This window comes from Bactrocera neohumeralis, unplaced genomic scaffold, assembly GCF_024586455.1.
Source record: "Bactrocera neohumeralis isolate Rockhampton unplaced genomic scaffold, APGP_CSIRO_Bneo_wtdbg2-racon-allhic-juicebox.fasta_v2 cluster09, whole genome shotgun sequence".
Lineage (NCBI taxonomy): Eukaryota > Metazoa > Arthropoda > Insecta > Diptera > Tephritidae > Bactrocera > Bactrocera neohumeralis.
In genome coordinates, this window is record NW_026089622.1 from 3,942,046 (window position 1) to 3,953,886 (window position 11,841).

An 11,841-nucleotide genomic window follows, 5' to 3' on the forward strand; every position below is an offset into this window, starting at 1 on the left:
CATAGATATTTTTAAAGATGCTGAGAGCTTGCTTGAGTTTCTGGGTGAAACAATAGCGTTGCCTCGAATAACTGGGCGACAGCAAAACCGCGCAAACATAGTTGAAAAAGATCCAAAAAAAATACTGCCGAATAACCATTTTACTTCCACTTTTAGATGATTTCATTAACCAATTAAAACTAAGATTTGAAAAGCATAATGTAACAGTGACACAACTTTACAAATTGCTACCAAAAGAGTGTGTAAAGACTGGCACAGTATTTCACGAAAAAACTTTTTCATTTTATGAAAATTTTTTAAACGACAATTACATTAAGTCTGAAATGCAGCTTTGGCAAACAAAATGGCGCAACGAACCCGAAATAAGCATGCATTTTCTTTTAAAAATTTTGGTAACTTTGCCAGTTACTACATGCTCTTCTGAGCGATCTTTTTCAACTATGAAGAGCTTAAAGACGTACCTCAGAAACTCAACAAGCACGGAAAGATTAAATGGTTTGGCATTGATGTCGGTTCATCGCCGTATAAATGTGACAACAAAAGAAGTTATTGACATATTTGCTGCGAAAAAAGCTCGCCGATTAAATTTAATTTTATAAATACGTATATAGTACATATAATATGTGTTTTTAACAATTTACAGGTGTAGATTAAGATATGTATGTATATAATGAAATATTTTTAGTTTTTTTATTTTATGATTTTTTAATATAGTTTTTAAAATGTATAAGTATGTATTATATGTAAATAATCACTGTAAAGCCTGAATAAAGATATGTACATATGTAATTTGAATTTGAAATGTTTTTTTTTAGTTAAAAAACTAAACTTTAGGTTTCCTCTGTACCTTTCTTCCATGGTCTGGTCGTTTCCATAGTTTATATCTGCGTTAGGGTTTATTATTGATTGTACTATACTTCTACACTGTTGTGCACAAATAGACGCTATTCTGTTCTCTAGGTCTTCTGTGGACATATGGTTTGGGGGGGAATTGGGATTTGGAACGTTAAGAAGGGGTGGATTTACTAAATTGTTAGGGTTAGCCATATTGATTCGCAAAGTTAACTATAATTTAATCTTTGTGTTTATTATTATTTTTTTTATTTCTTATTTAATTAGTATAAAGGTATGGTATCTCTATTTACTATTGAAACGTTTTTTTATTACTATAGCATCTAAAATATTAAAATAATTAATGACTTACAATATTAGGTAGACCCGCTGCATTGTTTTATTACTTGCTGCTGTTTCTGATGCTATTGCTGTTATTGGTGATGAGTTTTGTTGTTGCTATTCCTGATGTTGTTGTTTTCGATGATGAGTTTCGTTGTTGCTATTTCTGAAGTTGTTGTTATCGATGATCAGTTTCGTTGTTGCTATTTCTGATGTTATTGTTGTTGCTTCATTAAAATTTCCCAATGTAAATTGTCTTTATTTGTGCTTTATTTATTTTAAAATGTTGTCTCTGCTGCTTGATGATTGTTTTTTATACACAAAAATGTTTCTCACAATTTAAATTTTAATAAGTATTATTTGATTGTTTGTTTTTTGTTTTTCTTAATTTACCGCACCGATCGCTCGAATTTCGTCCTTTTTGCATATCTTGCTACTCGGGATTCGGTAGCGACACTTTATCGCGCGGTTGCCTGTGGACGGACATTACAGGCAAGGGTTTTCAGGAATTTTTTTTTTTAAATTCTCGCGATTTTAGCTCGGGCGCCAATTACAAAAAAACTTTTTATTTTAGTTTTTTTTTTAAAGGATTTTATTTTATTATATAATTTCTTTCCGTTTAGTCACTATTACTCGTTGGGAAGATTATGTCTTCTTAGTCCAACCTTTTAGTCAGCTACACTTCTTTTCACTTAGTCACTATTACTTAACTACGTGTTGGGAAGACTATGTCTTCTTAGTCCAACCTTTTTGTCAACCGCACTTATTAACTACCACTTAACTACTGAATTGAAACTTATGTTAAAAATTAGTTATTGGAATTAAAAGTGTGTGAGCAGCGATCATCACATGCAGTGCAACGTGACCGTGCATTCAATGCAGACGCTACGTCAACACTTTTGAGTCGAGCGTGCAACGATCGGAAATGGGCTAAACAAAATTTGGGGACGTAAAAAGGAAATGATAGTCAGCGAAAGTATAACAAAAATATGCTTATACGTTTCGTAATAATTATTAAGAAATGTAAATATGTTTGGTGAGAAACGTAAATATGTATGTTTAGTGTTAACTTCTATGCATCTAAGTGAAAGGGGGATTGTGGGATTTGCGGTAGCATTCTTAAGTAAACTTTAAGGTGCGACTTTTTATATATTGCAGACAAAAAAATTAAAACGAAATAAAGTTTTACAATCCGTGTTTTTGGAAAATTTTCTCGTTAAAAAAAAATTTTCAAGAACGTTCAACTGGGCTATTGCTCATTTTGCATACCTCATCGGTTTGGCTTGGGGATCGATATTATTTTTTCTCGTTTTCGTAACCGATTCCAAATATATTTGTTGCCCACCTTTATTGCGATTGTTCATTTCTCATACCTTATTGGTTAGGTTTTCGTATATTTAGGAATCGATATATATATATATATATATATATCGTTTTCGTTGTCGATTCTTAATATATCTGTTGCCAACCTTTATAGTTTTTTTCGGAAATTTAATTTAAACAAGCAAAAATGAGCAAGCCAAAGCCAACTATCGCCAACCTCTCTCCAAGTAAGGAGTTGATCGACTTAAAGTCATTAAAGCGTCAAAGGACGGTGGCGAAAAGTAGCATTTTGGGCATAAAAACGGGTCTTCTAGAAAAGAATTGTCATTAGATCCAATCGAATTGAAATGTCGTCTTGATATACTAAACTCACATAGTGAGAAATTGATGAAATATCAATCTAAAATTGAAGAGATTGATGAAGACGACATGGCCCGAGGGGAGTTAAAGGACATAATTGTAGAAACAAAATCTATAATTCAAGCAATTTTGGCCAAAAATAGAACATCTACTGCTGAAACATCATTCGTAACGTCTCACAGCTCAAAGCTCCCAAAAATGAATTTGTCAAAATTCAAGGGAAAATATTCGGAATTTAAAAATTTCATGAGTTTGTTTGAGAGTCTGGATAGGTTCTGGGCACGGTAAAGGCGTTTCAAATGTCGGATGAAAACTATCCGAAGGCGTTGGCAAGTCCCAAAAAGGTTTACGACAATAAATGTGGCTAAATGAGTTAAGCCTTCCGCCCTCATACACCACTACACCACACAACACACTCAAAAAGCAACTCTGTCACACTCAAAAAGCAACTCTGTCACACTCAAAAAGCAACACTGGCACACTCTCCACACTTGGAGACCACACTCTCCACAGCCCAACGAGCAAAAAAGGGCTCGTCCTGAAAGAAGCTTTTTTCTTTTCCGATCACTTGTCTCGAGACGTACACATCGGCGGACGTTATCCTAGTTGCAGATTCGGCACGCGGTTAAAAACACTGTTTTTCATCAGTTTTCTATTTCATCCGGCGTTATTCGACGCATCAAAAACATCAGTTTTCTATTCATCCGGCGATATTCCGCACGCATTTTACATCATTTTCTATTTCATCCGGCGTTATTCGACGCATCAAACACATCAGTTTTCTATTTCATCCGGCGATATTACGCACGCATTATACATCATTTTCTATTTCATCCGGCGTTATTCGACGCATCAAAAACATCAGTTTCTGTTCATCCGGCGTTATTCGACGCATTTAAAACATCATTTTCTATTCATCCGGCGATATTCCGCACGCATCTAAAACATCATTTTCTATTCATCCGGCGATCTTCCGCACGCATTTAAAACATTATTTTCTATTTCATCCGGCGTTATTCGACGCATCTAAAACATAATTTGTTATTCATCTGGAGATCCTGTACGCGCAGCAGCTGAATCAACACCTCATCACCACTTCGTTTATAAGAACATATACACCTCCACTGGTATCCGACCAGGAGGCTTTTATTATAACCTTTCTGTTTCTTTAATAAAATTGTTAACGTGAAGTGAACAACCACATACTTATATATATATTGCAAAAAAAAAAAATTTCAATAAATAACTAAAAGTGGAAAAAGTGGCTGGTGGAAAATACATGTATAAGTGTAGTGAAATAGAAAACAGTTACAAATACAAAGTGCTCTAAAATTGAAACAGAGTACAAAAAAATAAAAAATATTTATATATTGAGTGAAAGTGACAAATAAAAGTGAATAAGTGCGCAAGTGCAAGCACTACATTTGTGAAATTATAAAAAGAAAAAAAGCAAGATACAGTGCCCACAAAAAGCCCACCAAAAAAGTTTGGGTAGTGACAAAAAAAACAGGAAAACAAAGAAATTAAAAGCAAATAAAAATACACATACATACATATATACATCACAGTGCGGTATAAAAAAAATAAGCAGTTATAAAAAAAAAAAAACGGGCGCGGAAAAAAGGAAACAAAACCACCTAACTAATAAATAAAAAACAAAACCAGCGGGCGCGAATATAACCATATATGTAAAAATACATATTAATATCAAACGGGCGCGGAATAAAAGCACAACTAACAACAAGCCAGCAAGGAAGGAGACCACCCAACCATTCCAGGGCACTTTCTCAAAGGAGCACCCATTCTGGCCATACCTTAGCCAGGCGTGGAGTCGCTTTCCTTACAAAACAGATGGGAAAGAATTAAAATTCTCCATCATAATTTCAGCCGCCGATGGAAGGAGGAGTATATAAAGGACCTTCACAAAAGGTACCGCTGGAAAACTCCCGAAAAGGCGCCAAAGCTTGGAGATTTTGTCCTAATCCACGACGACTGTCTCCCCCCTACAGAATGGCGGCTTGGTCGCATAGAGAAGCTTCATCACGGCTCCGACGGTCACATACGAGTAGTTGACCTCCATACTCAAAACGGAACTCTAACGAGGCCGCTCGTTAAACTATGCTTCTTACCAACCGCAGGTAATAACGAAAATGCACATAATAAACAATCCGTACAATAATACCGACTCGCAGAAATTGAAAAATCCGTTAATAACTAAAACCGAAATCAATTACACATATGATAAATCATAAATATACTAAAAAATAATGGGTAGATTAGTAAACTCTGACAAACCAAATAAAGTTGGTTACAAATCGCATAATTGCATAATATATAGAAATGAATTGCAACTAAACACGACTTTCTCTCCATACAGGCAAACATGGATGCAGAAAACATGTCAACTCCAACACCAACACTGCGATCGGCCATCAGTGTTCCCCGTCCTGGGGTTGTCCCAACAGCGGCGCCCCGTACAATCACCGCATCAGCACCGTCAACTGCAGCTCGTAATGGCACACGAGCAGTGGTAACCACACCGTCACCACCAGCGGAGCCGCATCGCATACGATGCCCCCTTTGTCGCCGCCCCCATCGACTGCAACACTGCGGGCTCTTCAAGGGCATGTCACCCATCCAGCGGCAGCAGGTTGCACAGGCGCATGGGCATTGCAACAATTGTTTGGCACACACGCACGCGACGGAGGACTGTGACTCTGGGGCATTGTGCCAAATGTGTGGCAGGCAGCATCACACGCTGCTCCACCGCACCCCAAGACGTGAGGTTGGTCGGCCACTTGCCACTCGCAGACCGCAGCAATCCAGCCGTGTGGCACGACGACGAAGACCGCCACCACCTCCTGAGCCCCGTCTATGGCGTCCGCGAAACGCAGTACCCATCAGGCGCCATCGTCAACGGCCACACTACCGGCGCAAGTCCGGACTTAGCAACGTTGCAACAACTCCAACGATTGCTAGGCTGAACATTCGCCTAGGGGGGCCGGGATGGCTAAATGAGTTAAGCCTTCCGCCCTCATACACCACTACACCACACAACACACTCAAAAAGCAACTCTGTCACACTCACACTCAAAAAGCAACACTGGCACACTCTCCACACTTGGAGACCACACTCTCCACAGCCCAACGAGCAAAAAAGGGCTCGTCCTGAAAGAAGCTTTTTTTTCTTTTCCGATCACTTGTCTCGAGACGTACACATCGGCGGACGTTATCCTAGTTGCAGATTCGGCACGCGGTTAAAAACACTTTTTTTCATCAGTTTTCTATTTCATCCGGCGTTATTCGACGCATCAAAAACATCAGTTTTCTATTTCATCCGGCGTTATTCGACGCATTAAAAACATCAGTTTTCTATTCATCCGGCGATATTCCGCACGCATTTTACATCATTTTCTATTTCATCCGGCGTTATTCGACGCATCAAACACATCAGGTTTCTATTTCATCCGGCGTTATTCGACGCATCAAAAACATCAGTTTTCTATTCATCCGGCGATATTCCGCACGCATTATACATCATTTTCTATTACATCCGGCGTTATTCGACGCATCAAAAACATCAGTTTCTGTTCATCCGGCGATATTCCGCACGCATCTAAAACATAATTTGTTATTCATCTGGAGATCCTGTACGCGCAGCAGCTGAATCAACACCTCATCACCACTTCGTTTATAAGAACATATACACCTCCACTGGTATCCGACCAGGAGGCTTTTATTATAACCTTTCTGTTTCTTTAATAAAATTGTTAACGTGAAGTGAACAACCACATACTTATATATATATTGCGTCCCAAAAGCAGTGGGTATTAAAACCAAGTGGTAAGTTTATATAAAATGTTTGATTTTTTTTAATACAATTTCAAAACTTTTTGAGCTGCGAATTATCCCTAAGCCATCAGCCCCTTCATTGCGCGAGTTACGTCGCCGTCGTTGCAAGCCAAATCGCTACCGACGTCGCCGTCACCCTACTTCCACATTGACTGGTCTGCATAAATGTAACCAAAGCATAAAAGGCAACCAAAGCATATTTAAACACAAGTAACACAATACCTACTAAATTTCATATTTTTTGCATATCTCTTTCCACGGTGGTCATGTTACGAAAATTGCAATATTGCTCTACATTATAGAATGCCAACTAAACAAATTTTGTAAATGAAGAATTAGACTAAGAAATTTCAGTTTTATTCAATAAAAGTTTAGAAATAATTTGGACACTGAAGTGTACGTTTGTTTTAATCACATTTCTCATTTCTGGCGCAGTCGAACGGCGTACAACTCCAAAGAATTGTACGGAATCACAGTTCTAACGCTTATCGAAAAATATTCTAAAGAATATTAAGTGAAAAAAATAAATAAATAGTAACAAACTCTTTTACAAATCAATTTAAGATATTAAGTGAAATAAATAAATAAATAAAAACAAACTCTTTTAAAAATCAATTTATGATATTAAGTGAAAAAAATAAATAAAGAAAAACAAACTCAGTAACAAATCAATTTAAAATATTCGAAAAAATGAACAACAAAGAACAACAACAACTCCCGGTCAAAATACAAGGAGAAGCACTCCGGGTTGTCCAGACCTGATCAAAAACTTTGGAGTTCGGGAAACGTATAACCAACTCCTTCATCGAGCAATATCGATGAAAAACTATAACGTAAGTCAATATTATTACAATTTAAGAAACATACTAGATAAAATTAATGCTAAGTATGACGAAGATTCGGAGAAACCATTAGAGTTTTCCCCAAACATTAATGAGTCTCTTATTCTAAAAACATTTTTGAGCAACATATCGCCACACTTATCTTCAATAGTGTATGCGAGAAATATAAATTCGCTTAGATTAGCTTACTACACCCTAGAAGAAACAGGCTTAATAAACTATAACAACAACGGTACAAGGAATTATTTTTACAATAATAATTATAATAAGAATGATAATAACAATAATAATAATAATGACATGAAAGACAATCTTAATACCAATAGAATGCCCAATAATAATAGATTCACCAATACGTCGAGGAGCAGAAATTTTGCTAATCGCTTTGAATCAGGCGTAACAAGACAAAACGATAGGCAATGGTTCAACTCCAATAATAGCATTAGGCAAAACAGAACCTCAGGACAAAACCGACAACACCAGCCGGGACGCTACAGTAACAATCAAGTACAACCTATGGAAGTTGATCATATCCAAGAATCAAATTTTCCATTGCAGGGTCACAATCAGATTTACCGATAGTCGAACTAACCATTGGTTACAACAAAATAAAATACCAGTAGATACCGGATCTACCACCTCGTTGATTGACGAAAACATTTTCTCTCATTATAAACGTAGCAAATTAAATAAAACACTTCTCTTTAATACCCTGTCCGAAAAAAAACGTTATAACACACGATCTAATAACACTACTACCAAAAGAATTCAACAAAAGCAGTTATATTGCTTGGAAGGTAACAAGTTTTAATGATAGGAATTTTGACGATATAATAGGACAAAATATCCTGAAACCAATGGAAACAATCATTAACTTAGGAGAAAGTTGTATAGAAATTAATACAGTGAAAACACATTTTATAAATAAATGCCCCTTCAACTACGAGGAAATCCACAATATTGAAAGCTACCCAGAGGAAAACTCTATTGCGGAAATCGTAAACAAATTATATCATGAAAATATGAATGACGAGGAAGTAAATAAACTAAAAATGTTAGTGAAAAAAAATAATAAATTATTCTTTACTGAAGGACAGATGCTAACGCATACACATAAAATTAAACACGAAATAATTACAACAACGGACAGACCATCTTACGCAAAAATATATCGCTATCCCCAAATACATGAGAAGGAAATACAGAAACAAATTAAGGATATGCTAGAACAGGGAATATTACAGGAAAGTAATTCACCATATAACTCACCCCTTTGGATAGTACCGAAGAAAATAGACAATTCTGGCGAAAGAAAAGGGAGGCTAGTCGTCGATTACAGGAGCCTTAATGAAATCACTGTTAATGACAAATTTCCGATACCAAATATAGATAGTATTTTAGAGAAACTAGGAAGAGCTCAATACTTCACAACCCTGGATCTTGCAAAAGGATTTCACCAGGTTCTAATTAAAGAAAGCGATAGAAAGAAAACAGCATTCTCAACCCCTTTAGGACACTATGAATTCATCAGAATGCCATTCGGGCTCAAAAACGCCCCGGTCACCTTCCAACCCCTAATAAATTCAGTACTTAGGGAATATATAAATAAAATCTGTGTAGTCTATCTAGACGACATATTAATATTTAGTACAAATATCGATGAGCACACAGAAAGTATTCAAAATTTTTTTAACAAATTAACAGAATAAAATTTAAAAATTCAGATAGATAAGTGCAAATTATTTGCAAAGTCAACATAATATTTAGGCCATATACTAACCACAGAGGGAATCAAACCAAATATGAACAAAATAAAAAACATACAGGAACTGAAGTTACCGCAAACGGTTAAACAAATAAAACCGTTTTTGGGCATGACCGGCTATTACAGAAAATGTATAAGGGATTACGCCAAAGTGTCTCAAGGCTTATTTGAAAAAGGGAGCTAAAATTAACATTCGTGACCCCCAATATACAAATTCGTTCGAGAAATTGATTTTTTGACGAACCCACGGGTACTCAAGTATCCGGATTTCAAACTCGAATTCTCCGTCACAACAGATGCAAGTGATTTTGCAATTGGAGCTATTTTAACACAAGAAGGACATCCCATAAGCTATGCAAGCAGATCACTAAACCACCACGAAAGAAAATACTCAGCGACGGAAAAAGAGATGCTAGCCATAGTCTGGGCGGTCAACTATTTCAGACCGTATATCTATGGGAGACAAGTCGACCTCATGACAGACCATCAATCGCTTAAGTGGCTATATTTTAAAAATAAAAAAGATATAAATCCTAGATTACAGAGGTGGCTTCTCAAATTAGAAGAATACGACATTAACATAAGTTATGTCAAGGGAAAGGACAACACTGCCGCTGACTTTATGAGCAGAATAAATGCAGAGGCAGGTGAAATTAATATCCTACAGGAAAATGAGAATATGAGTACCATGGCAACAATCCACTCTCAAGAAGAGGAATTGCATGACCATTTTGGTATCTTGGAAAATGCCGTTAACAACACAGATAATCCTTACTCATTCAAAAAACCAGGAGTCACAATTTGTAAATGGAAAACATAAAATTTCTATTAGCGAAGAAGATATAAATACGGATTACATGTCCGACATATTCAGGCGATTCTTAAGAAACGGCAAAGTAGGAATATATTCGGAACTACCGGACCACGAATACAATAAAGTTCAGCAAAAATTAATTGACTTGTTTAACAGAAAAATAAAATTTTATAAATGTACGCACCATGCCAAAGACATGCAGAATGAAGATGAAGCTTATAGATACATAGCGAAATATCATAAAAACGAAACTGGACATGGAGGAATTAACGGAAATTATGAAGGACTAAAAACCTTAATTTACTACAACGATCTAAAGAAGTAAATACAAAAATATATAAATAACTGCGAAATATGCAATAAAGCGAAATACGACCGAAAACCTATTAAGGAAAAATACAGGCCAACAAAAAACATTGTTTTATCACTTTTTTCGATAAATTTTCAAAATATGCAATGGCACTAGCTTTAGAAGATAGAAACAGCCTCACAATCGTAGAAGAAATTAGACTTTATCTCTCTCTCTGAGGTAAGCCAACAAAAATTATAACAGACAACGAATTTAACTCAGTAAACATAAAAGAACTCTTAAGACAGGAATCTATTGACATTCATTTTACAAAATCAAATAATCACACAGAAAACGCTGATGTAGAAAGGCTACACAGTACTATTTTCGAAAATTTAGAACAATGGAAGCCATGAAATCACCACTATCAACTCAAGAAAAAGTTTTTAAAAGTATAGAATGGTATAACGACTCAGTCCACTCCACGATAAAAGCAAAACCTATAGATGTAATTGAAGATAGAAAAGATAAAGCCAAAATATACAAAACTCTATAGGATAAAAAAAAACGTACAATGGAAAAATTGAGCGAACAGCGCGAAAGTTTTCAAAATACGGAACAGGAAGGGTATGTGAAGAACTATAAGGCTGTTAGGCATAAATACGAACCAAGATATCGCAAACTAAATTTACAAAACATACACTTTTCCAATATTAAAAGAAAAAAGAAATTTGAAATGGATCCTTACCTCTGTGATGATACTACTGGCATTGACACCAATCCAACCTCCTCTCACAATAGAAAAAATAGAAACTAATCTTGGATACATGGAAGTATGGATCGAAGACGTCCAACTTGCAGAAACCTACGACACTATACTACATATGTATAATAAATATAGAGGAAATATTAGGTATAATCGACACAATTCACAAAAATATAGAACATGCTGGCCTACAGGAAAAAGCAGAAATTTTGGAAATGCAACTTAACAATATAAAAAGCAAAGCTTTAACTTTAATACCACACAGACAGTGAAGAGGCCTAATTAATATTTCTGGAACAGCTCAAAAATGGTTATTCGGCACTATGGATGATAACGATAGGCAAGAAATAGAAGTACATCTGAATTCAATAGATACAAATAACCATAATGCAATTAAAAATCTTAATAGTCAGATAAGCATTAATACACACTTTAATAAAACTTTCTCTAAACTCAAGTCTATTATAGCAAGCGACCGTAACATAATAAATTCGAAATTAAATAGTATAAATAAAGTTAACAACGAAATACAAAGCCATATCCAATACAACGACTTTACACTTAAATTAAAAATTATACAGGACAATATCGAACACATTCAGGAAAGCTGTATCAAAGCTAGGAATATTTTACGGAAGCATGTTGACAAAAGAAGAG